General features: G+C 42.3%; 1 protein-coding gene across 2 annotated transcripts in view; it reads left to right on the forward strand.

The window, feature by feature from the left end:
• Positions 1-9,591: 9,591 nt before the first annotated feature.
• Positions 9,592-27,456, forward strand: part of Immp2l (inner mitochondrial membrane peptidase subunit 2) — an 829,626-nt gene continuing 811,761 nt past the window's right edge. Inside the window, exons 1-2 of one of the 2 annotated variants that reach the window (XM_060367473.1) lie at positions 9,592-9,641; positions 10,051-10,123. The gene's annotated coding sequence lies outside the window, so the exon portion shown is untranslated. Of the gene's footprint in view, positions 9,642-10,050; positions 10,128-27,456 lie in introns of both variants that reach the window. The other variant, XM_060367476.1, reaches the window with a different exon arrangement.

Consider the following 27,456-nt stretch of genomic DNA (forward strand, 5'->3'; position numbering starts at 1 on the left):
AGTATCAGTCTCAGAAAAGACCCGTAGGCTCACAGTTTTTGGTTTTGTTGTTCTTGTGGAGCTCCAGACCCTTCCATCTCCTCCCCCTTCTTTCATAAGATTCCTTGTACTCTGCCAAAAGTTTGGCTATGAGTCTCAGCATCTGCTTAATACCCTGCTAGGTAGAGTTTCTCAGAGGCCCTCTGTGGTAGGCTCCTATCTTGTTCCCTATTTTTATCTTCTTCCGATGTCTATCCCATTTGCCTTTCTGAATGAAGATTGAGCATCTTGCCCAGGGTCCTCCTTGCTTAGCTTCTTTAGGTATACAGATTTTAGTATGTTTATCCTTTGTTATATGTCTGATATCCACTTATAAGTGAGTATATACCACGTGTGTCTTTTTGCTTCTGGGATACCTCACTCAGGATGATCTTTTCTAGTTCCCACCATCTGCCTGCTAATTTCATGAATTCTTTGTTTTTACTTGACAAGTAGTATTTCATTGTGTAAATGTGCCACAATTTCTGTATCCATTCCTCAGTTGAGGGACATCTATGTTGTTTCCAGTTTCTGGCTGTTACAAATCAAGCTGCTATGAACATACATGGTTGAGCAAATGTCCTTGTTGTGTACTTGCGCATCTTTTGGATACATGCCTAGGAGTGGTATAGCTGGATCTTGAGGTAGCACTATTCCTAATTGTCTGAGAAAGCACCAGATTGATTTCCAAAGTGGTTGTACAAATTTACATTTCCACCAGCAGTGGAGGAGGGTTCCCCTTTCTCCACATCCTCTCCAGCATGTGTTGTCACTTGAGTTCTTGATCTTAGCCATTCTGATGGTTATAAGGTGGAATCTCAGGGTCATTTTGATTTGTGTTTCCCTGAGGAGTAAGGATGTTGAGTATTTCTTTAAGTGTTTCTCTGCCATTTGATATTCCTCTATTGAGAGTTCTCTGTTTAGCTCTATATCCCATTTTTTTTTAAATTGGTTTACTTGATTTGTTGCTGTTTAACTTCTTGAGTTCTTTATATATTCTGGATAGTAGCCCTCTGTCAGATATAGGGTTGGTGAAGATCCTTTCCCAGTCTGTAGGCTGTTGTTTTGTTCTGATGACAGTGTCCTTTGCTTTACAGAAGCTTTTCTGTTTCATGAGGTCCCATTTATTGATTGTTGATCGTAGAGCATGCATTTTGGGTTAAAACTCAGAAAAGTGAGCAAAGGTCTGTGAACAGCTTCATGGAGGAGGGCTTCTGGTTTGTGTAAGTACTGTCATGTGGTATCATTAAGGGAATAATTGTTCTCCTCGACTCCTCAGCATGCCTTCAGGCAAGCCAGCTTTCCCAAGGGGTGGTTCATCCACCAGGAGAATCTTATCTTTAACAGAAAAGAATAATCCAGAAACATACCAAATTATTTTATTACATTCTTTTTTGTCAAATTTTTCAAAGAAGTCTTTCAGTCAATATACACAAGATCAAACGGGAACTGGGAAGGGAAGTGTGAATGCATGATTCTTTCCACATTTTTCTCATTCATCTGCCCCAAACTGTATTTAACAGTGAATTATGTAACTAATGACTTTGTATGTCCAGACGTTTGCTAAATTCTAAACAAAACTATTTTCCTTAGCTTTTATGCACAAAAAGATGAATGTAAGTGATATTTCAAAATCAACAACGAAAACAATAACCAAGGCTAATATTCACATGAAAGATGATCAGCCTTGCTCACTATTAGAGAAATGTAGACCAAAACCACCACAGGTAACAACACTTCATATCCAACATGATGGCTACTGGTGTTTTTGAAAGAAAAGTAGTGTTGGTGGGGTCGGAACCAACGTGAAACAACGCAAAATAATATAATGGTCACTCGAAGTATTAAACATAGGATTAAGTACATTAAGTACATACCACAAAGACTGTTTTAATTTCTCTCTTAGTCAATGCTCTATGGCTGTGAAGAGACGTGGTGACCAAAGCAACTCTTCTAAAAGACACCGTTTAATTAGGTCTGGCTTACAGCTTCAGAGGACCAGTCTATTATCATTTTGGTGAGCTACTTGATGTCATGAAGGCAGGCACTGGAGCAGTATCTGAGGGCTACATCCTGATCCATAGGCCAAGATAGAGACTCTGGGCTTGGCACGGGCTTTCAAGACCTCAAAGCCCAGCCACAGTAACACACCTCTTCCACAAGGCCACACCTTTCAATCCTTCTAATCCTTTCAAGTAGAACCACTCTGCAGTGACTGAGCATTGAAATACATGAGCCTACAGAGATATTCTTACGCTCTCGCCTTAATTTGCCAGGGTCAGTGGAGTCCAGCGAAAGCTTAGTCTGCCCTCCCACCAACCACCCACAAGACTGAACAAGGAAGCTGACCTAATTTGCTTCACCATTGCTGTCGTAAACACCTTGGCTAAAAGCAGCTCAGGGGGGAAAGGGTTCTGACTCAGTCAGTATACCACCTATGAACGGCAAAGTTGTAATCAACAGCATTGTTAATCATGCCGTGTATCAAAGGTAGAGGGGGTCACTGCTCTGTGTGACAGGACAGCCACCGACTTGCTCTTGGACTGGTCTTATTCCATCAGTTTGGTATCCGTGTGGATAATGTCTAATAATGAGTACAAAGAAAAGGCCTTGCTAAAATCCCTTGTTCTGGGGCTGTAGTAGCCTGGTGTAAAGCACATATGTATGTGTGCAGCTTTGAAAATTTCTCCCTCCAACCCCCATCTTCTGAAAGAGCCTTTGGTTGGTGTAGTGAGAACTTTGGTTTATTTAAAAACAAAGAAATATTAGGAGAATATGGTTTTTGTTATAATACCAGGTGCATTATTTATTTATTTATTTATTTATTTATTTATTATGTATACAGTGTTCTGTCTGCATGTACACCTGCACAGTAGAAGAGGGCACCAGATCTCATTAAAGATGGTTGTGATCCACCATGTGGGTGCTGAGATTTGAACTCAGGACCTTTGCAAGAGCAGCCAGTCCTCTTAACCTCTAATCCACCTCTCCTGCCCCATGGCCTGGATATATTTAATAATTTTCTTTCTTTTTCCTTTTTTTTTCCTTTATTTTTAAACTTCGAGTCAATCTTCTGTATATCTGGCTGGCCTTGAATGCACCGTGTGTTAGAAGATGACCTTGAGACTTTGATCCTCCTCCCATCAGTTCCTAAGTGAGATATAGGATGAGACACCATTCCAAGCATAGGCACTGACGGGGCTCAAACCTAGAGCTCCACGCATGGGTAAATAATACCCCACGCCTATAGTCTGTAATTCTCAATCGACATGCTAACAGGGAATATTTATCCATTTTGACACACATACTGATATCGTGCAATGATTGCAAATGAATTATTCTAGAGGAATCATGATGAAGCAGAGTGATTATTCCAGTCAAAGAAGATTAAGTGAAGAGATGCCTTTACTAAACCTGTAAGTCACTGATTGATTAAGATTTGATGCACACCTAAGAAGTGCAGAGAGTGTGAAAGAATCTTTTTCAGTGAAGCACATACTGACTAGTTATCCAGTACCAAATGGCCAGCCCTGAAAACCTACATATAAGTAATAGTGAGCAGGCTGCACGCCCATGGGTGCACGTGAGCACGCACATTCCCACACACAGTTAAAGAAAAGGAGACTATGAATTTATAAGAGGGATATATGGGAGGTCTCGGAGGGTAGACAGGGAAGGGAAGATGCTGTACCTGTGTATAATATGAAACAATAAAATAGTGTGTTAAAATATCATGAGAAACGGGGAAGAATTAATAGCCCCAATCGTGCCAGGAGACCCTCTCCCTACTGGGCGGCTCCCGGCATGCTTCTCCACATGGTCTCCCTTCTTTGCAAAGACGCATTGACACATGAGATGCAGGAGGGAGGTGGGATCCATGTTGCCAGCATCCTTTTTATGGTTATTTCTCCTCACTCCCTTCCCCTACACTGCTCTTTTCTGAGACTAGCCTACTCTCCCTCCAACAAACTTTCAGCTGGCACACCTGCCTCAGGCACTGTTTTCTAGAAAATGTGGGCTAAAACAGACATTTGTTTTGTACAGTACATTAAAAATTTCTAACATAGAAGAGGAAGGACCAAAAAAAAAACCTCCCTCATAATTATTTGTTGTCACATTCATACCATATATTTATTTCCTTTTTTTCTCTTTCCTTTTTTTTTTTTTTTTTTTGAAGCATTTAAATACTGGAGAATGTCCTTTAACCTCAACATATGACAGAATTTTCTCCAAGAGTGATGGACTTAAAATGTTAAGTGGGAAGCCATTTTTACACTTAGTGAAATTGCAGTAATTATTGGGTGCTGTCTAATACTGTCTCATGTCAAATATCCATGATTGTCACCCGGGTCCTTTTAAGTTGTAATATTTGAGTCAGGTTTGATTTGGGAGCTTCTACTGACTCCAGGGCCTACAACCCCCAACATTGTAGCTGGATTCATTTTCTTTTGAAATGGTATTCCACTTGGTCCTCTAGCTACATTGTTTCCCGTAAGCTTCGGGGTGGGAAGTGAGCTTTAAGTCTTAATTAGATCCTGCTTTCATTCCCCTTTTTGTTTTGTGGAAAACACTGCACAGGTGTGTGGGCTACTTCATATGGCGTTAGAGTCAGAAAGACAATGCCTGGAATCCCACTTGTCTTAGTGCTCAGACCGTGAGAGTTTGATTGCAGTTATATAGTCATCATCCCATTCACCAAATAGTTTTAAACTTTCATGACTGTTTCCTAAAGCCATTTTTATTTTTCATGCAGGGTTGCCGAAAGGTGGAATCCCAATTGTCTTATTTCTGTTGTATTCATTATAAGAACAGCTTTCCCTGAATAACTATTTGCTTTCCAGAAATTCAAGTCAACTCGAAAAACAAGCCAATGTAAATCATGGCTTCACTCCCCTCCCCCTGAAAGCCTGCATAAGTTTCTGCCAAGTGATCCTCCCCTCTCTCCTTCCCTCTTGTCCTCTTTCTCTGCCTCCATCCATTTCTGCCTTTCTTCTTTGGAGCACCATTAAGAAATGAATTTTATAGGCAGGCAGTGGTGGTGCAAATCTTAACTCCCAGAACCTGCAAGGCAGAGGCAGGCAGATCTCTGTGAGTTCAAGGCCAGCCTAGTCCACAGACTGAGTTCCAGGAGTCAGAGCTATACGATGAAACCCAACTAACCAAAACAAAAAAAGAATTTTACTATATTTGGTTTCAAATTATTACATTAATCTACTTTTTTTGATGTTTAAATTTTTATGCCTTTGGGGAAAGATGTGTCTGTGTTCTTCACACTTCCTTGTGAACAGATCTCTTGTAGTGACATGTGATATCCCCTGCTTATATTGTATGCATCTTGTGTCAGACTTGAAATGAGACATTCTTTTCCCCAGCCCTGGATTCTATTATATGAAACTAGCATTAAAAAAAAAAAATCCAAATGGATGACTTATAAGATGTTATTTATAGTAATAATAAAAGCTTATCAATCTATTTTTTCCAGAGTAGCATTGGAAACTAAAGTTAATTTGGATAATAAATGAAACTCTAATTTCTGATTTTATTTTTAAGCTCACTTTTATATTATTTATGGAAATGTACACCATTGATCATATCTAAAATTAGGTTAATAATTATATACCAATATATCATTTTTTCAGATGGTATAATTCATATTATAAATTCCCAAATTTTGAAAAAAGAATATTAATAAAAAATTGAGTGTTTTCATATTAGTTCACACAAACATATCAATTTTCTTAGAGCTGTTAAAGTATATTTAAACATATATGTGTTAAATATATATATACACATGTGTGTGTGAGAGAGAGAGGGGGAAGAAAAGAGGAGAGAGAAAGAGAGGAGAGAGACATAGAAAGAGAGAAATTGCTAAGATATTAGAAAAAAACATCAACCTGGAAACTAAGCAGGAAAATTCCTCCTACTGGCCAACTCTAAGTGTCAGAGTGTGATATACAGGGTTCCGGGAGTTCGGAGGGAGGATAAAATCACCAGTGGTCTTATCCAGCTGTGAGCTCTATGTAGCTGGAGAGATGGCTCAGTGATTAGGAATGCATTCTGTTCTTAGGGAGGACCTGGGTTTCTAGCACCAATGTCTGGCAGTTCATAACCACTTGCAACTCTAATTCTGAGTTATCCAACTCTCTCTTCTAGCCTCCATGGGTGCTGCACTCATGAACCCAGAAACAAACTCACAAACATAGTTAAACAAACAAACAAACAACAGTGCCAATCCAACAGGCAAAATGTGCCCATTGGTACAATGATGGCTTGGCTGCTATGGGGTAACCCATTGCTACCTGATTGGATTCAGGCACATTCTACAAGAGGAAACCCGTATCCAATACTGTAAACCCAGCCTAAAGTAATGACCGAAGAGGTCTTGGATGCTACACTGTAAACTTTTCTTAGTTAAACTGATACACTGTTAAGCCAACTTCTGAAATTCTATGTTTATACGGAAAGACAAAGGCTACTCTCGGCCTCAGATCCAGAAGCCTCTCCTTGCAGTGAATGAAGGTGAATACAGAGACTCAGGACTTTACAAAAATCAGAGAATAGAGGATGAGGGATGAACCCTACACACACATGTACACCACATGCTAAGGCCTAGGAGGAGGAGGCACAAAGGCTGTAAGAGCCAGAAGGTTGGGAGAAGGTTTGCAAAATGCCATCTTCAAAGTGTGGTATGGACATAACAATCAAGAACTCAGAGCACCAGTGTCTATTGGCTGTGAGGACATAGAAGCTGTGCATTTCAAACAGTCAGCTATGGAGGGGACCCTACCACTTACCACCTTGCGGTGCGTTATGTAGCTGTTTCCAGAACGCCTTGAATGTGGCTGGTACCCTTCCGTGGGCTGGGGACACACTGCGACCAGCTAGCTCATGCTCCTGCTTCTACGCTTCTCCCCACCATGGTGAGCTAACTGTTCCCTTTAACTGTGACTGCAAATAAACTCTCCCTTCTTAAGTAGCTTTTGCCAGGTGTTTGGTCACTTACTTTTGACTTTCAGTTATTCATTTCTAGAAATCAACTTTTCATCAGTTAATGATACTAGTCTGATCTTCAATAAAGCATTTTTATCTAAAGCATTTGAAGGCAGTTCTCTCTGGAAAAAGAGTCTATTTCATATGACGATTCAATGGTAACTTCCATCATTGACTTCATCTTAGAAGGCACTTTTCAATTTTCTTTTTTCCTTCCTTCCTTCCTTCCTTCCTTCCTTCCTTCCTTCCTTCCTTCCTTCCTTCCTTTGAGACAGGGTTTCTCTGGGTAGCCCTGGCTGTCCCAGAGCTCTCTCTCTAGACCAGTGGAGATCTGCTGGTCCCTGCCTCTCTTGTGTTAGGTTAAAAGGCCACCATGCCCGGCTCTGCTTTTCACATTTCTACATTCTCTCATTGTGATGCAGTTAATCCCTACCAGTGTACATCTTCTTTCTCTACTTTTTTTTTTTTTGTTTGTTTGTTTAAATCTGTCCTTGCACCTTTTTCAATTTACTCAGGTCCTTCTCCACAGTATGGTCTGGACATTAACCCTATTCTTGGCTCTGACCTGCTAAGATCAGCAGAACTCCCTTATGGCAACGAGTCTCAGGATCTTCTGGTCTCAGGAGCCGTCTCTGATGCCCAATTTCCTGAACGCAGATCCTCATTCCTCTAGCTTTATTGTTACCCCAACCAGGTGAAACTGTTTTTCTCCCTACTTCAATTTGTGGGCTTAGAGAAGACCCAATTTGTAAGCCTAATTACATCAAGTGGACTTCCTCCCATTAAATATTAATATGATGTGTAACCCTAATTTAAGTTTGTATCATAGTGAGGGAGGGATGATTCAGTTCCGCTAATGGCATTGATGCCAAAGTTAATGAGCTTCAAGTTTAAAGACCTTGCAGAATAAGTGATGGCCCGAGACTTTATCTCAGCTTCTTTCTTAAGATATAATTTTATTTTTAAAGAGCAGTTTTAGACAGAGAGTAAAACTGAACAGAATGGACAAAATTCCCACATATTCCAGGACTGACACCCACATATTCCAGGACTGACACCCACATATTCCAGGACATCCACATATTCCCCCATGTATGTATGACCCTCTATTAACATCCTGAGACGAAGTACTGGTTAAAACTGATGAACTACATTGTCACAAATCAGAGGTTAGGGCTCATTATTTTTGTCCTTCATCGGTGGGCTCAACAACTATATAAACATATGACATAAAACAAGTACAATACCATATGGAATAGCATCACGGTCCTCTGGTCCCCTTTGCGCTGACTTCAGAGCTTTGGCATTTCCAGAGTGGGTTACTTTGGCTTCTTAAATACCTTTGAGTAATCTTGGTGACAAAGTCAGGTCCACTTAGCAACTGGTTTTGTATGCTTATTTACTTTCCTGTACAATACAAGATCCCCTCTTGATGCTTCCCTACCTTCGTTCCCTCCCATACTGTCAGTTCCTCACTGATGAGCCACCTATTTCGTTTGGCGTCTTCTCTACTAGTAGGGCCCAATCCAGCTTACAAATAGGCTCTGTCCTCAGGAGTGGCCCCCAACACCTGCTCTTGGAATTAAGCCTTGAAGCACTGGCTTTACCTTGCAGTAATTATTTCAGCTACTTCTAAGAACTGCACCTACGTCCTGTACAGACAGGACAGCAACCTTTTTTTTTTTTCCTTTGACACTTCCGTAATTATTACACTGTTTAAGTCTCGCTCTGTCTCTCCCTCTCCCCGCTTTGTTTTTTGTTTTCGAGACAGGGTTTCTCTGTTGTAGCCCTGGCTGTTCAGGAACTACCTCTGTAGATCAGGCTGGCCTCATACAGAGATCTACCTGGCTCCTTCGTGCTGGGATTAAAGGCGTGCACCGCCACCACTTGGCTCCTTTTAAGACTCTTACCTTCTCCTATTTTTAGAATTAATTTCGAATGCTAGGTGTCAGAACATTTTGTATTTATATAGTGCCCTACTTATACCTGAGAATGATAGTTCAGCTGTATCTAGAAGGATAAAGCTAGAAAAGACATAGGCGCCCTTGGGGGTGGGTGTAGAAAAAAAGAACTAATTTTGTTGTCTGTTTAGTTTTCTGTTACACTGTTTTTGTCGGTTGTAACAGCACAGTTAAGATTTTGCACAATTAGAGGAAAAGCTTACGTTTCTCTAAAGCAAACAGCTGTTCTGGATTTCTTCTCTTGGCTTGCTAGAAGAAGCAAAACGGAAATTTCCCGTGAGCAAGCAAGACAAAAGCTAAACCCCAGAACAACACAAGGAGCTGTCCAGTCTCGGTACTCGACCTGTAACTAAGGGGAGAAGCGGGAGACAGCTCCCGGCGATTTGCTGCTTTTCCTGGCCCTCCTAGCCATAAATATGACGGCGGGCTTAGACCTAAAGCTCCTACCACTAGTAACTGGTGGCGGGTTCTCCACTGCCACTGATATGACGTGACCCTTCTTCTGGGGGCGGGATTTCCGTAGGGGGTGGAGCCTCCCGCGGCCGCCTGGCAGGAGGTCGGTGGGCGGGGCGTGCCTCGGCGGAGGGCGTGGGGAGCGGCGGAGGGCGGGGCGTGCCGCGGCGAGGGCGGGGCGTGCCGCCGGGACTTCCCCTGGGCCGAGCTGCGCAGCGGGTGCGCGGGGCGTGGGGCGGCGGGCCGGGGCGGCGTGGCGGGCGGGTGGGCTTGGGCAGCACCTCCGTGTTCCCGGGGTCTTTTCTCCCGGCTCGGCCGCGGGCAGGTGGGCGTAGCTGGGAGGTGGGGAGCCCTCGGCCGCGCTCGGTCGCGCTCGGCCGCTAGTCGCGCGGCGGCGGCGCCGAGCTTGCGTGCGTGCGCGTGTTCCAGCGAGGCCGCGCGGCCGTCCTCCCAGTGCGTCCTCCCGAACCCCTCAGTTAGGGACCTCGGACCCGATCCTGGCGCCTAGCCGACCGCAGATCGGCCGGGAGGGAGCGCTGCTCCTGCAGTGGTGGGTAGCTGGTGGGAGCTGCTCACGCCTGAGCCACGGCATTTTAAAGGACCTGTCTCTGTCGTTTTTCACTTTTAGGAATTTGGCCAAATTGGGCGAGGGTACAATATTACCACTTACCCCTTCTCACCGAGGGAGAGCGGGAGAAAGGGTAAGTAAGTATCAAGTATCGCTCAGGGGCGGAAGGAGCCAGGACTCTACTCTCGGAGAGGGGAAACTGCTCTACGGAACTTGGGTCCAAATTCCACTTTTATCAGACACTGGATACCCACCTTCAAAGGTCACTGGTCCCAGACTTTCTTCAGGTTTCCGGAGTCCAGAGTCGGCTGGAAGTTTAACAGCTCTTAGTGCCCTCACAGAAAACTCATTTCCTTTCAGAACCTCTTTAACCTGGCTCTTTGATGCTAGAGTTCCTCTCTGGTCCCTTATCCTGCTAGGTAGCCTTCATCAGTTTCCGAGACAGTAGGGTCTAGATAATTTAGGTTTTGCTTGGCAATTACCTCTCCAGGGATCTTTACGTTTTAAAATCTGCCACCAGGGGCAAATAAAGGCAACTTAATAACAAATAACTAGCAACTTAATGTACTTGAAATTCGTTTGAGATCTTTGAGAATTATAGGAGAAAGAATTTGGGGAGGTCCTCTCTCAACCACTCCAGCGCTTTCCGAAAAGTTGTGTTGAAGTCTTGGGAAGGTTTCCGCGATTTCCAATGCCATCTCACTTCCTTCCTTTGGTGCCTCCCTGACACTTTCTCCAGTGCTCCGCTTCCCTAGTCTCTGTGTGGTGGTATTAAACACAGCTCCATTCATTTTGGAAACCCTCCAGCATTACGTTTGTCCCTGGTAACTTTCACTAAAAATTCAGGTCAGCTCCAAGTAAGAACAGGAAACACATGCTTGCTTCCACAAGGAAGCCAGAGGTGCTGTCAGTGGCCTCCTGGCGTGTGCTCCCGACTAATTGGCCTTCTTGTTAGGAGGAAGCGTACTTCCGTGTAAACCAGGACATGGTTGTTCGTTAATGAGGGGCTCTATCTCTGATGTCTTTTCATCGTTTTGAGTGAACACTGGTAAAAATGGGATCTGGACAGCTGGTGCTGATGGCTCCTGCCTTTAGTCCCAGAGGAGACAGGTGGATCTCCGAGAGCTCGAGGCCAGCCTGGTCTATATGAGGGAGTTCCAGGCCAGCCAGGAATACAGAGTGAGAGCCTGTCTCAAGAACAAAGAGATCCCGTAAACAGGACTAACAGAACAGGATGGGGAGAAGGTGACTGTTGGTCTTCGTTGGGGATGGGCCTTCCACAGGTTTCTGTGGGGCTTCTGAGAAATTATGTGTGCATGTGTGAAAACTTCACTCTGTTGCTCTCTTGGCCCTGTAGAGTGTGAGGGCAGTGTGGCCACTCCACTTTTCTGGTAGAGTCAGAAATAAACTCAGGGGTGTAGCTAGAGAGGGTTGTTTTCCATAATGCGTAGTGTCATGGTCATTTTTCCAGTGTAATGGATGAACTGTTTGGGCTCAGTGACTAGGTGAGAGAAACTTAGTTGTTCTGTCAGAAAGCTGAATTTTAGAAAGCAGGAGACAGCTGAGGGTGGTGCACTTGGGTAAAGACTGAAGCAGGACTGCCGAGGTGTCTGTACATTGAACCCCATCTCTTTATTGGCATGCGAACAGGTCACCATCAAGACAAGGCTGTTTAGGGTTAACTCTTAGAGGAGTGTGAAAGTAAAAAGTTGTGTTTCCCACGATTTTAATATTTTGGTATTTACCTTTTCAAGGTTTTGAAGTAGATACTGAATCCACAGCTGTGTGTTAGCTGAGATAGTTATCTGTATGAAACATACACACTGCAGCATATGCGTGTATATGTGTTACCATTACATGGTAACATTTCCGATTTCTTCCTTTTCTCCCAGGAGTTTGGCTCTCTCTAGAATCTCATGTGTTGGTGTTGTTCCTTTTATAGTCTTTTATTTCCCTGATGTGCTGGAGGTCAAACCAGCTCAGCAACTGCAATACTCCAGGGCCTTGGCACAGCCTGCATGCCATCGTACTGTGTCCCGTGGTCTTGTGCTGGTGTTTTCCTGCTTCAGGCTCCTGCATGCTGGGATTAAAGGTGCCATTATCTCTGGCGTGGTTTCTGTACTCTCAGATGCAGCCTTGAATCCTAGTCCTTATAGTATTCGCATTGTCCCTTGGGACCAATTACAGCTGTCCTGCCATTTGATTTGATGCTATCTGAACAGGACGATGAGGACCCAAGAAGGAAGAGTAGATAAAGCGGTGTACACACATACTCCGTGTCCTGTTCTCTTTCTGCTTGCCCTTCACTTTCTTCCTTTTTTTTTTTTTAAACTTATTTTTATTTTGTGTGCATTGGTGTCTTGCCTGCATGCACGTCTGTGGGTTTTGGATACCTGTAAGTGACATTATAAACAGGTGTGAGCTGCCATATGAGTGCTAGGAACTGAACCCAGGTCCTCATGAAGAGCAGCCTGTGCTCTTAACAGCTGAGCCATCTCTCCAGCGCTGCCAGTCATTTGCTGATGATCTTCTTTGCAGTGCCAGGCAGCCTAGAACCCATTTTCCCATTAGCACCAAGTCTCCTTGATCTCTGCATTTTCACAGCAAATAGCCTGCTGCCTCTGATCCCAGAATTTGTGAAACAAGGATTCACACCTATTGTGGCTTGATTTTCCTTTTCCCTTTATCAGTCTTCCTTAAGGAGTGTCAGCTTGAAAAACAAGAGACAGGGTTTCTATCTGACACCATTTGCAAAGTGAGACAGACCACATTTAGCTGACAGCTCAAAGTTAGGATTTCTATTTCAGAAACATCTTTGGTTTATAAGGATTATAATATACACACTGATGCCTCCTGACCAGGCTGTCATGATTTTGCCAAGTTGTGGCTCTGATATACAGCTAAGCTGTGTATTTAGTGTGTCTAATACTGCATTTGGAGCCGAGAAAGACAAGTCCACTGACATCTGACTTCACGCCAGACATCTGGCTTTGCTTTGCTGAGGAGTACATTTTTGTCAGATTATGAGCATGTCAGCTGCACTGCTGTAGTCTGTGGCATTTCTATTATGGGCTGCGGTCTACAGGCCCCGCTGAGATATTCTGTTCAGACGGCAGCACCTGGTCATATAAGCATGTTTCCCGCAGGTGTCATTGGTCTTACAGGCTAGCGGGGAAATACTTCCTAATCTCGGTGCATTTTTACAATAAGTTTTTGTGGGAGGAAAATATTCCTAGAGAAAGAAAAACTTCACTCTAAAACCTGTTGAGCTGAGTATCCTGGTTCATGTCTATAATCCTAAGCAGCAGGGAGGCAGAAGCAGGCTAATTTTGAGTTCTAGGTTAGCCTGGTCTAAATTAGTTTTTTTTTTTTTTTTAATTTAAAAAAGGAACCTGCTATGTTTTTGAAAGTATATTTTGTTTTCTTTCTGTCTTTCCCTCCCTTCCTCTTTTCTTTTCTTTTCTTTTCTTTTCTCTTCTCTTCTCTTCTCTTCTCTTCTCTTCTCTTCTCTCTTCTTTTCTTTTCTCTTCTCTTCTTTTCCTTTCTTTTCTGTCCTTTTCTTTTCTTTTCGTTTTTGAGACAAGGTCTTTCTGTGTAGCCCTGGCTGTCCTGGAACTCACTCTATAGAACAGGCTGGACTTATGCCTCTGAGTTAAAAAGTCCATTTTCAAGTCTTTTTTTTTTTTTTCATGTTAACAGTTGAATTTACAGAAAAAGAATCATAAGTACCATTTGGCTTTCCAGATTAAAGTACCAAAGCCTTTAAACCCTCATATGCTATTAGAGATGTTGTGTATGCTTAGAGAGTCTTAAATTTTTTCATTTCCTTTGGTCTAACAATTTTTTAAACAACCCTTGGCGTATAAGGCATGTAAAGTAGGTATATAAATCACACATGTACTTAGAATAAGTCATGAAGCAATTTATTTAAAAATAGTTGTTATATGAATGCCTTCACCATTTTTCACAGAAGAGAAGTTTGCATGGTAATGAAATAGTTTTCCTATTTATTTGCATACAGAATTAAATCTTGCCTGGAGACTAGATACTTCAGGACTTAGAACTATCTTCAGCATTTTTCACAATGGGTCCATATTCAGAATGATGTTTCATATAAATATATAGTAAAAAACAGGCAAAAATATGCTTAGGACCATCTCAGAAATTGTTGGAAATTCTATTTCAAGCCAAAAATTTGTTTCATTATTTCTGATGAAATTTAAGCCAACAACTCAAACAGTGCTTTTTAAAATCAGCTATTCCCACCTTTAATTCCAGCACTCAGGAGGCAGAAGCAGGCAGGTCTGAGTTAGCCTGGTCTGCACAGCGAGTTACAGGACAACACAGAAACCTTGTCAAGAAACAAAACAAAAACCCAGCTATTTAACATAATGCAAGCTAAGAGCCACTGATTTGGTACTTAGGAACGATGGCAAGGAAATCTAAAGCTTTTGTTTTCCTTAATTAAGCTATGGCCTGGCTGTAGTGGTGCACACCTTCATCCCAGCACTCAATAGGCAGAGCCAGACAGATCTCTGTGAGGTTGAGGCCATCCTGGTTACAGAGCCTGTTCCAGGACAGTCAGGGCCACCTAGAGGAACCCTGTCTGGAAAACCAAGAATTAAATGGAAGCTTTTGTGCTTCTATGAGAGCAGAAAGCTTTGCATGTGAGGACAGGCGCTGCAGCGATGACTCGGGGTCTCGGAGGTGAGCCATGGTGTGCAGCCTTGTGTGCTGTGTGGTGTGACCCCTGTGCAGGGCAGGCGGGGTCTCCTGGTGAGCGCCGCCAGGCGAGCCTTCAGATCATTATGCATCAGGCTTTGAATTAGCTTTTGCTCATTGGGCACTCAGAAACCTTTTACTACCGCTAAGGTTTTTGTTTTCGTTTTTTGTGTTTGTGTGAGCTGTCCTGTCCCTTGGTGTTGTGTCACCAGCCCCATTCCCAGATTTTTTTTTTTTTTTTTTTTTTTTGGGTGTAGCTCTGGGGTTGTGAATCACATTTTAAAAGGTGGTCTACCTGACATGCGCAATAGTAGTATGGAGAAAGTTGTATTCTGATAATCCGACGTGGCTGAAACTCCCTTCCACTTTGACGTTGAGGGCCATGGACAGATGCTGGAGGCCTGTCCTATTGGATGTGAGAGTGGGCTGTGAGAGCTTGGGCACAGTTCCTCGTCTGTAAGATGGGATAATTACACGCAGTTGCCGTGAGATCCGGTGTTTGTAAAGTACAGTGGCTGCCAGAAGGCGGATTGTTGGGTACTAGCGATTTCATTTTCTTCCAGGTCATGACCAAAAGAACAGGTTATTCCCACCTACACTCAGACTAAGCCGATAGCCAGGGCTGCAGCTCCAGTAAGGAGCTTCCCATAGGACCTGGGACTTGGCAGTGGTTGCTGAGGAGGGGAGCAGTAGTGAGCTGATAGAGGAAGGGGCCAGTTTTCTGCTTAGTCTAAAGAACACAGCTCAGTGACTTGGGGGGGGGGGGACGGGGGAGTGAGTAGGAATCACAGAAAGAGCCATGCTTTTGCCAGTCTCTTCTGTGAGTGACTATTGGCTTTGTTTTTCTTGAGATAAGTCTCACTGTATCGCTGGCTGTCCTAGACCTCACTATGTAGACAAGGCTGGCCTTGAGCTCACAGAGGTCTGCCTGCAGTGGATGATGAGATGCGCTCTTTTGAGTGTTGTGTTAAAGGACCGTGGGTATGTCACTGCTGAGCTGAAGGTGCTTAGAAGGTAACATGCACAGTGGTCTTGGAATGGCACAGGAGCCCGAGGAAGCCAGAGAAAGCTTTTTGAAGTATTATCGGGTGGATAGGGAGGAGTTGAAGGCCCAGGAAGGTATGAAAATGTTCAGAAGAAATCTAGGGTTACAGAAAAAGAAAAACAGTCGAGTATGATAAGCCTTAGAGAGTGCTGAAGCTAATGGTCAGGCCAATAAAGATGGAAGGATGCTAAAAAGGAGTGGTCAGAGAGGTCAAGGGACCTGTAACATTTATTGTTGGAGCGAAAATCCCCAGAACCATGCAGTGCCCTTCGGATGAATGTTGGATGTCTAGACGTATTATATTAGTTAACTGCCACTTACTATTCTTTGACCTACATCTCCCCATTTGTATCCTGCTCCTGTGTTAACACTGTTCTGTTTCTGTATTTTTGTAAGATTCCACATGTAAATGAGATCCTGCATTACAGAGCACTTTTTTTTTTTTTTTTTTCTGTTTCTGGCTTATTTTACTTAACCCAGATTAAACCATATTATGGCAAATGACAGAAGTTTGAATTTCTTTTTCCCCCCTTTTTTTTTCTTTCTGTCTGTCTGTCTTTCTTTCTCTTTGTTTTTTGAAACAGGGTCTTGCTATGTGGCCTAAGCTTTAAATTCATGATCATTTTGCCTCAGCCTCCTGAGTGCTAGGGTTATAGGTGTATTCTGCATTGCACCCTTCTCTCTCCTCTTCAAAAAAAAAAAAAAAAAAAAAACAAAAAAACAAAAAACAAAACAAAACCCAAAAACCAAAAAAAACACCGAATAATATTGTATTTCTACACTGCACTTTCTGTATCTATTTCTATGTCAACAGATGCTTAGGTTGTTTCCATTATTTGCACATCAGTTAGGATTGCTACTTAGGTAAGAGATGGTATTGGCCGAAGGTGTGGAAAAATGGGACTATTGTACATCTATTTTTGAAACAACAGGAGGTTCTAAAGAAATTAAAAATAGAACTACCTTTGAAGCCAGCGGTCCTGCTTCAGGGCATGCAACCAGAGAAAGGAAATGGCCTCACGTGAGGATGCTGGCTGCACTATCTGAGCGTTCCCCAGGCGTTCTCGTGTTCTCAAGAATGAGCCAATGCTTTTTTTATTTTATATTCAAGAGAGAGTTCATGCTGAGAGGAAGGAACCGTAGAAAGGAAAATGTGGAAGCAAAGTTGCATGCATCCCAGACATCATGCTTTTTTGTGAATGGAAACCAGCTTGTGCCTGCCCACTCCTTCACTGGTGTTACAGAACGCCTGATTCTTCCTCTTCCTTGTCTCTTCCTCTTCTTCCTTTTCTTCTCCTCACCTCTCCTCCTCCTTTATCTTGTCCTCTCCTCCTCCCCTGCTTACCTCCATGATAGGAAGTTAGGCTTCCTGAGCCATGGCATGTGTAAAATTGAGATGCTTTAGATTTCTTTTTTTTTTTTAGAAGGAATATAACTTATTAATTAAAATGAGCTTTGTTAACAATTTCTAATAATATACATATTGTAACAAATGAAATGTGATAATCAAAATTTTATGTCTTGTCTTACTTGAATTCCACATTTTGCTCATTGAGACCATTTTTATATTTTATTACTATTATTATCATTTATTACAATTTATTCCATTTATATCCCTGCTATGGCTCCCTTCCTCATTCCCTCCCAGTCCTACCCTCCCTCTCTCTCCTCCCATGCCCCTTCCCTAGTCCACTGATAGGGGAGGTCCTCCTCCCCTTCCATCTGACCCTAGCCTATTAGGTCTCGTGAGGACTGGCTGCATTGTCTTCCTCTGTGGCCTGGTAAGGTTGCTCCCTGCTCAGGGGGAGGTGATCAAAGAACCAGCCACTGAGATCATGTCAGAGACAGTCCTTGTTCCCATTTCTAGGGAACCCACTTGTAGACTGAGTCGATGGGCTACACCTGAGCCTGGGTTTTAAGTCCTCCATTGAGACCATTTTTTTTTTAAGACTACCTTAAATATTTTCTTAGGGTTACTTACTGTTGCTGTGGTGAAACACCACAGCCAAAGAAACATGAGGAGGAAAGGGTTTATTTAGCTTACACTTCCATAGCAGTGTTCATCATTGAAGGAAATCAGAGCAAGAACTCAAACAGGGAAGGATTCTGGAGGCAGGAAGCATAGGAGCTGATGCAGAGGCCATGGAGGGATGCTGCTTACTGGCTTGCTCCACATGGCTTGCTCAGCCTGCTTTCTTACAGAACCATCAGACCAGGGATGGCCCCACCCACAACAGGTAGGGTCATGGTTCCCCTTCCCCCTTAACTCAGTGAGAAAATCTTTACTGGCTGTCCTATAGCCCTGTCTTATGGGCCTTCGCTTTATTATTATTATTATTATTATTATTATTATTATTATTATTATTATTACTTTGAGACAGGGTAGCCTTGGCTGTGTATCCTCTCTGTGTAGTCCTGGCTATCCTGGACTTGCCCTCAAACTTACAGAGATCCACCTGCCTCTTCTTTCTCGACCCAAGTGCTGAGATAACAGGTGTGTGACACCACGTCTGGCCTGTAGGCATTTTCTTAATTTGAGGTCTCTTCAAAGATGACTGTAGTTTGTGTATAGTTGACATAAATCTAGCCAGCACAAATGCCAGCATTGTATATCATTCATGTAGATTGGAGACTTTGTCCTTTCATTTCTATCTGTTCCATACTGAACACTCACCACATTAAACTGTTATTTTTTATTAGACTTATTTGCTGTCAATTTTATACACATGTATAGTACATTATCTTGACTTTCTCCACCCCTTGTCTGGCTATCATTCCTGTCATACCCTCTTTTTCCCTCTAGGCTCTTCTCACATTTATTTCTTGATTCACTGAATTTTACCACAGTTTACTTCTTTGATTAAGGATGAGTGTAGCACTTGTATATGGGTATAAGCATAAGAATTTAGAATGTAGTTTGGTGCCATGTCATTTAACTAAGCACAATAGTGAGTTTCCTGGGCCTGTGACCTCCCAGCCCTGGGTTTTTGACAGCTTCATAGTGTCAGGCATGTAGTCCCTCCTGTGGATTGGGCTTCAAGATTAGTTCAAGACTGATTGGTTACTCTCATTGCGGTTGTGCCACTGTTAAAGCAGTGGGCACCTCTTGTTGGTAGGTTGGCTTGTAGTTCCTGGTATCACAGTTGGAAAAGAATGTTGATACGTTGTCTCTCCTAGCAGCCTGCCTAGCAACTTCTGTCCCTAGGAGAGCTTGTTAGGAAGGAGGAAGTTTCTAGCTCCGTTCCAGTTTGGTTTCTCTTAGGTGGTGCATTTCTTTTCTATTGCTTTATCACATGTGAGAAACTCAGTGGCTGAAAACAGTAGGCATGTTTTTGTCATAACTGATCTAAGTCTCCCCAAGTGACTCATGGAATTGCTGTCAGGAGCTAAATTATCAGAGCCTGGCTGAGCCTGAGTCATTTCCAAGATGACCTGCACATGTGGCTGGCAGGTTAGTGTTGGCAAGTTCCATGGGGCTGTCCTCATACAGGGGAGCAGGCTTCCTCCCGCGCAAGAGCCAAGACACCACCGTGGAAAGGGTAGTTTTTATTACTGACTCCCCATTTTAGATATTCTGTTGGCTTTACAGTCCAGCTGTGCTGCAAGAAAGAGAAGTTCCACATGGGAATGAGGCAAGAGAGCATCTTGGGGTTTGGCTGTATGAGAGGTTAACAGCCCCAACGTGGCATAGCATTGCACTGAGGTTCACGTAAGAATTTATGTGCGAGTCGTTTATAAATCACATAAACAGCATGTAAATGCAGCAGAAGGGAGACTATTTCATTTGACCAATAAATTATAGGCTGAATTAAATTATCTTGCTTTGTGTCATATTAATTTTACAACTCTTTTGTGTTCTTCCTCCTCTTGCTATTTTCCCCTGCTTCTCTTCTTCCAATTATTTTATATTCTATTTTTATCTCCTGTATTATTTCTATAAGAAATATCTCCTTCTAATGATAAGTTAGAATAACAAGTTTTTAATCAAGTTTTTCTTTTCTGTTGGTGTAAAAGCGATATATTGAATTGGAGAAAACCAAAGGTAACAGTGGTGATAGCAGGGACTGATTGGTCACCCAAGTTTAAACTTAAATATTATTTGCGAGGGTCTGTCTCTTTGAAAAATCTTTTTTTTTTGTCCTCTCTTGGCATTTTTTTTTCTCTTTTTCTTGGGGTATATTTGTAGACTTTTCAAAAACTAACTTTAAAGACAAGGTTTCGTGTCTTTTAGTCCTCATGCTCCTAGGTCTCCATTGTTGGCCTTCCGTCATGCCTGGGATTCAGGCTTTGAGCATGCTAGGCAAAGCCTCTACCATCTGAGCCATATCCCCAGCCCCATATACTGGAAACTTGTTAAAGTAGGGGCAGCATCTTCTTCTCCTTCAGTGTGCTCCTCCAGCACGCTTTACCCAGGCTTTGGACTTCATGTTCCCTTAAGCAATATTTGCTGAACAACTGCAGACTGCTGCTCTCTGATTCCACTGAATCAGAGAAAGAGGGGTATTTGGCCCAGCTGGAAGTGAAGGTGGCAGCGGCTTCTGTCAGGTTCATCGTCAAGCCAGTCTTTCATAGGTCCCTGTTTGGCCAGTGGAGTCTTTTGCCTTTCTTGAATAATCCAGGGGTTTAGACCGCGCAGCCTGGCCTCCTATGCTAAACAAGCAAACCCGCATACGTCAGCGGTCATTCCTGTGTGACTTTGAGGATCTCAGAGATCCTGTGCTTATGTTGAAACTGTGCCACAGTTTGACTTTTTCAACCAAGAATAGCCGGGAGATAAAAGTGTACAACTTTCTTCCATGTAATAAATCACAAAAATGTAATCTTTGCAGTTTTCCATTTTTTTTTCCTGAAATAGGTATTTGTAGTGACATTTTGACACTTCTTTTTTAATATAGACGTTATGGTCACTTTTGTAAAAACATTTTGTAGCTTGAGGACGTATTGTAAAGACAGCTGCCATTGAGTTCCCGTTCTGACAAAGTTCAGTTCAGCAAAGATGGAAATGTATATCTAAAGATGGGAAGGGTTTGTAATGTTATCACATACGTGTTTTCTCTACATGAATTTCCTACCTTGTGCAGCGATAACAAACTCAGCAATTTGGGATTCTTTCTCTGCTTTATTCTGGCAGATTTTCCTGATTTTTTTTGCTCTAGGAATTCTTCTCTGCCTTCACCATGACCAGCCTGTCTTCCGCATCTCCACACCCAGCTTCTTCCCTGTCTTTGGAAGTGGGCAGAGGAGAGGGGCACAGGCTGCATGACAGGGAGCACTGGTGTGTGCAGAGGTCCCTGCAGCATCAGATGGATGCCTGGGTACCTTACTGTGCCCTGTGCTGTACCCGGTGCTAACGGGGCCAGGGAGGTAAAAATAAAGATTGCCACTGTTGCTTTTAAAAACTTTTTGTCTTCAATTTTTGATAATTATTTATTTTATGTATATGAGTGCTCTGTTCTCAAGCACACCAAAAGAGGAAATCAGATTCCATTACAGATATTTGTGAGCCACCATGTGAGTGCTGGGAATTGAACTGAGGACCTGTGGAAGAGCAGCCTGTGCTCTTAACTGCTGAGCCATCTGTCCAGACCCTTATTTTATCTTCTGTGCATGAATGTTTTCCCTACAGGTATGTCTTTCTACCACATGCATACCTGGTGCTCGTGGAAGTCAGAAGAGAGTGTTAGATCCCTTGGAAATGGAATTATGGATGGTTGTGAGCTACCATATAGGTGCTGGGAACCGAACCTTGGTCCTCAGTGAGAGTGAGAAGTGTCCTTAACTACAGGAGGTGCATTGGTTTCCTGTGTTTCCCTCCCTCCCACACACCCAGCCTCCTGCACCAGCAGCGAGACCTCCCAGAACAGTGCGCATGGGACCATTATCAACCAGTTTGATGCCCTGGTTCCACCCCGCCCACATGTTTAAGGACTCTTTCGGTGGGTGCATGCTGTGGGCCTAGACAAATGTGACATTTTGTCACCGCACTACCATATGCCCTAAACTCCCCATGTTCCGTCTCTTCTCTCCTACTCGTTCTTGCAAACCTATTCCTCTGAGAGTCTTCATAGTTTTTTATTCTTCAGAATATCATGGAGTTGCAATGCTACACTGGGCAGCCCATTCCTTTTGCTTTTTAGCTTGTTTGGTCCAGCGGTTGTCTGCACAGCATCTCGATGGTTTTAAGGAGCGTTTTTATTCAATGCTCTACTAAGGGTTTCATTACTGTCAAATTCAAACAATGAATGATAATTTAGTCTTGTTAAGCAAGTTACCAGTTTGAAGCCCTTTCCAGTTTAAAAGCTTTAAAACATTCACATAGTGTGTACACAAGTGTTACCCATCTTAACCACCTAAATTTTAACTCACTGAAATTTAATTGCAACCTTTTTTTGATGCCACTGAAGGAGGAGACCTCTTTGTCTATTAACTTCTTTCTGACTTTTGGGCCACTCAGAGCATTCAGAGGTTTTATATTCTTTTTTTTTTCTTTTTTAATCCAGTTTTGCTATTACTTCACATATTGTATGTGTGCAGCACACATTAATGTGTGCAATCAAAGGACATCTTGCAGGAGTCAGTTTTTCCTTGCACTGTGTAGGGCCTAGGCTCATACTCAGGTCATCAAGAGCCTTTCCTCATGGAGCTGACCTGCTGGTCCATAGCTTTTGCTCTTTACATCTGTTGCTCTCGGGTAGGACAAGTCCTGTGATCTCAACAGTACAGCGGGTTATTTGAGGTCTCCGCTATATATGACTGTCTGCGGTTAATACTGTAAACATTCTTTAAATAAAACTTTTATAATAAAGCTTAAAGTGGGCATTAAATGTATTGTTATTGTCGTCATCCTCAGCGCCATCTGAGAGCCCACAGAGTGGTCTGGGTTCTGAGACACCCTATAGCTCTGCCATCAGCAATGCAAACTGCAGCAGCTGTTTCTCAACTCCATCTTCACATTAGAGCTTTTTAAATTTGTGTTTTTAATTTGTGATCAAGAAATGTGCCTAACTGGGGCTGAGAGATGGCTCAGTGTTTCAAAGCGTTTGCTGCTCCTCCAGAGATCCTGGATTCCGTTCCCAGCACCCACATGGTGGCTTACAATCATCTGGAACTGTAGTCCATGGGATCTGATTCCCTTTTCTGGTATATAGATGTACATGTAGCCAAACACTTGTACACATAAAATTAATAAATTTTTTTTAAAAAAGAAAACGTTTCCTTCGTTTTATAGATCAGTGATTTTTAAAAGCCAAAAGGATGGTTCTTTAGTGATTGTGAGGAAAACGAGACTGCATTCATTCCTCTGTATATCTCCCTGGTTAAACCTGCTTGAGTCTTCTTGTGAGAGGCTTTGGAATATTTTGCCTGTGTGCTTGGCTCCTAATCATATTTATTACCCTCTTGTCAGCTTGAGATGTTAGCTTTCTTTTCAAGAACATGAATTATATTGCTGCATTCTGAGTCAACTCAGAGACCCATCATTTTCTGCTCTGGAAGGAAAAGGCTGGGTTCTAAACTCCTTATGAGCAGTCTCTGTGTAGTTGAAATCACGAGGGTAAAGTCAAGTCAGGTAGAGAGATTCTGAGGAAGGTGATAAAAATTACCTTGTGAAGTTGAACTCCTCAGGCAAGGAACACAGTAAACACAGTTCTGGTTTCAATCAAAATGTCCCTCTGCTTAGACTGATCAGTGACAAAATGTCTTAAGTTAGACACAACTTTATGCTTTCCAGTCTGAGAACACACAGGCATTCCAGATAAGCTAGTAAACAGCCTCTCTCATTAGCACCATTGGTATTTCCATTACATTGAATGTCAGCTTGTATATTTCTACTAATTTGAAGTTTTTTTTTTTTGTATTCCAGAATATATCACAGGTTTACAGATAGAATGATGGACATCTTATGGCAAAAGATACCAGAATATTCAATCGTTAACTTTTATGCTAGACATTGGCAATCCAAAAGAAACTGTCACCAGCAAATAAAAGATGCAAACAATTGATGGTGTCACCTCACACCATTCTGAGGATGGGAGAAGATAATTTGACACGTGTCTAGAGAGGCACAGAGTTAAACAACTTTTCACTTTTGAACACATTTATTTGATAAGATTTTTCTTTGTAGCAGACAAAGAAAGTCACTGTAGAGAAAGGACCTGGGAGCTGAAATTTGAAATAATATTTCATCTCTACAGCTGGGTTCTCTGGCAAAATTTGAAGAAAATCAGTGATGCTAATATTTCATGAACTCTTCATGGATGTTTAATACCAGGACCTGAGGACAGTCAAAAGGAATTTGACTCTTATGTAAAACGGGGAAATCAGAGTAAAACTCTTGAGTAAATGGTGCCAGTTGAAGGCTTATGTGTCGTCTTGGCTTCTTTTAATTTTTTTCCTCCTACGGTAGTCTCACTGTGTAGCTGGCTGGCTAAGAACTAGCTGGGTTAAGCCAGGGTTGACCTCAGACTCAGAGATCCACCTGCTTCTGCCTGTGGCTCATCTTGGCTTTCACAAGAATGAAAAAATGATAGCCAGCTATGATTTTGTATTGTTAGTAGGCTTATCTGTAAGGTGGTAAGACTATTCAAAGTTGAATGGAGGGCTTAAGAAGTGAGTTGGCAGTTAAGAGCACTGGCTGCTTTTCCAGAGGACCTGAGTTCAAATCTCTGTACCTACATGGCAGTCATAGCCATTTATAACTCCAGTCTCAGGGGATCCAGTGCCATCCAGTGCCATGTTGTGACATGTCGGCACCAGGCATGCATGTGGTACACAGACATACATGCAGACAAAACACTTGTACGCGTAAAATGAATAAAAGTAGAAAAAAATAAGTTGAATGGAAACTAATTGTTTCATGCCCTCAGAGAAGTAGAAAAAGATATTGTTCTCTTCTACCTTTGTGCAGAATTTTATTCTGTAGTGGTTAAAAATGATTCATTGGATAGGCAAGAATAGATCTGATATTTGATCTGGACATTTGTATGCTGCTTAAGTTCAAGATTGTGGTCAGTAATTTTTGTTAGATTCCTTCTGACCAGCTAGCTCACTCTCCCACTTGAAATGGTTCTGTTGCCTCTGGTTTCCCTTAAGTTACCATAAAAACTAGCTTGAATTGGGCTAACCTCCTCCTCCCTAACTTGACCTCTGGCTTTTTCTCTTTTCACTTCATTATCCACACGTTGTACATCAGCCAGACTAACTTAAAGGCAATATTTTCTTGTTACTTTGGTCTTTGTTTTATTTTTTTAAAAAATCTAAAACTTCTCAGTTTCCCCAGTCATAGTCTCCTGTCCATAAAAACTATTGTATTTCCTTAATTTTATGACTCTGTAATATTGTATGGCCTCACCAGGTGCTGTTGAATAAAGGTGGATCTTGAGTGATGGGGACGGCAGCAGAAATACCAACTTCAGTTAACTTTTGAAAAAATAAATGTTCAAAATAACATTGTTTGAATAAAAGACACAGGGGAGTGCCTTTCTTTCTCAGTGTAAGATCAGTGAGTAAGCCTTCTCCTTGTGATGAGTTTTGAGGAACAGATAATGTAAATGTCAGCCGTAGTTGCTGGTAAATAATGAAGCCTTAGGAGACCTTAAGCACCTGGGAAGCGGTAACTGAGGGGTTCCTGGAGAACTTTTGACTGGAGGCCCATGTGGCCAGTGTTAGGAAGGTTGACCAGAGAGGTCAACAGGCGGAGCATTGCGGGGTTGATGGGAAGGGTGCCAGTTAGGGAGCTAATTCATTAGCCAACTGATTGTTTTCCTTCTGGTGACTGGGTAAGAAGGTGATAGATGGTCAGAAACCAGTAAAGGAAGTTAAAACTTAACCATGGGAAGTGTTGCATTGAAAAAGGAAAAAAGAAAAAAAAAAGGCCCTATTTTACAACTTTATGAAAGTAGCAGCTGATTAGGAGAAAAGCCCAGTGATTATGTGATAAATATGAACAGCTCATAATAAGAGAATTTTAAAGTACAATGTCAATAAGACTACTTCTGACAGCTAATCTATAAAGAAACAGATTTTGAGAACACAGTTTATCAAGGGTTAGGGATGGAGGCTGTGCCAACATTGCTAATGGGGCCTGAGGATCTGTGTTATCCTCTTAGTTGAAAGAGTTAGCAAAACAAAGTGCACATACTGCTTGGTTCTTGTACCAGAATATACCCTAAAGATCTTCTGCTCCTGTGACATAGTACATATTTAAGGGTGTTCTTTTTATTTAATTTTATTTTATATGTTTTGCCTGCATGCATGTGCATGCAGTGCTGGCCTGGGCCAGACAGGAACAGCAAATGCTTTGCAACTAGAGTTGCAAATAGTTGTGAGCCACTGTGTGTGTGTGCTGAGACTCAAACCTGGGTCCTTTGCAAGAGCAGACAGTGCTCTTAATTTCTGAGCCATCTTTCTTGTCCTGTTATTCTTGGTATTAATTAGAAACAGATCTCCATTTTGGGGAAAGTTGGTCAGTAAATTGACTCAGGTTTACTGGCATATGTAGTAATAGTCAAATGAAGGCAGTTAATATTCCAAGATGGAGTAGACTTCAAGATAGATTATTAAATAAAAAAGATAACGTCTATAATGGATACAAGGTTACTATTTTAGAGAGGACTAAATTAAAAGTATTTTATATGCCTAAGGACTTTTCCTTTCTTTCTTTCTTTCTTTCTTTCTTTTTCTTTCTTTCTTTCTTTCTTTCTTTCTTTCTTTCTTTCTTTCTTTCTCTCTCTCTCTCTCTCTCTCTCTTTCTTTCTTTCATTTTTTTTAAGACAGTTTCTCTAGTGTAGCACTGGCTGTCCTGGAACTTGTCTGGAACTTGGCCTCAAACTCAGAGATCCATATACCTCTGCCTCCTGAGTGCTGGGATTAAAGGCATGTGCCAGCACACCTGGCATTCTTAAGAGAATTATAAGAACATGGTAAATACCTATGGGACCAAGAACTTGATACCTAGAGAAGAAGGATGGATGAAATATCACTTTTCCATTGTGCATCTCATTTGGGGTAATGTCAAATTTCTCCCTGTGTTTGGTTTTTCTTCACTGTTGCAGAATTCATAGAGAAACACTTCAGCAAGATGAAAGGTCTGGGCTCACAGGTTTTGTTTTTGTTTGTTTAATTTATTTTTATTTTTTATATATTAATTATTTTATTTACTTTGTATCCCTTCCTCATTCCCTCCCAATCCCACCCTCCCTCCTTCATCTCCTTCCATGCCCCTCTCTTAAGTCTACTGATAGAGGAAGTCTTCTTCTTCCATCTGACGCTAGCTTGTCAGGTCTCAGGACCGGTTGCAATGTTCTCCTCTGTGGCCTAGCTAGGCTGATTCTCCCATGGGGGATGGGGAGGTCAAAGAGCCCTGGGCTCACAGTTTTAGAGTGTTTAGTTCTGGCTGGATTGTTTTCAGGACTGTAATAGAGCAGGTTGTCTTGGAAGGGGAACAACATGGTGGAAGATGATACTTACATGTTACATGGCAGGAGGCAAACACACAGCCCAGCGCAGTGGCACATGCCTTTATTCTCAGCATTTGGTAGGCAGAATCAGAGGCAGCTAGATATCTGAATTTAAGGCTGGCCTACATATCTGGCCTACATAGAGTTTTAGGACAACTGGGGCACATAACGAGACCCCCTTCTCCAACCAGTCAACCAACCAACCAACCAACAAACCATCTCACAGAGAAAAATGCTCTAGCG

The sequence above is a fragment of the Meriones unguiculatus genome, chromosome 1 (assembly GCF_030254825.1).
Source record: "Meriones unguiculatus strain TT.TT164.6M chromosome 1, Bangor_MerUng_6.1, whole genome shotgun sequence".
Taxonomy (NCBI): domain Eukaryota; kingdom Metazoa; phylum Chordata; class Mammalia; order Rodentia; family Muridae; genus Meriones; species Meriones unguiculatus.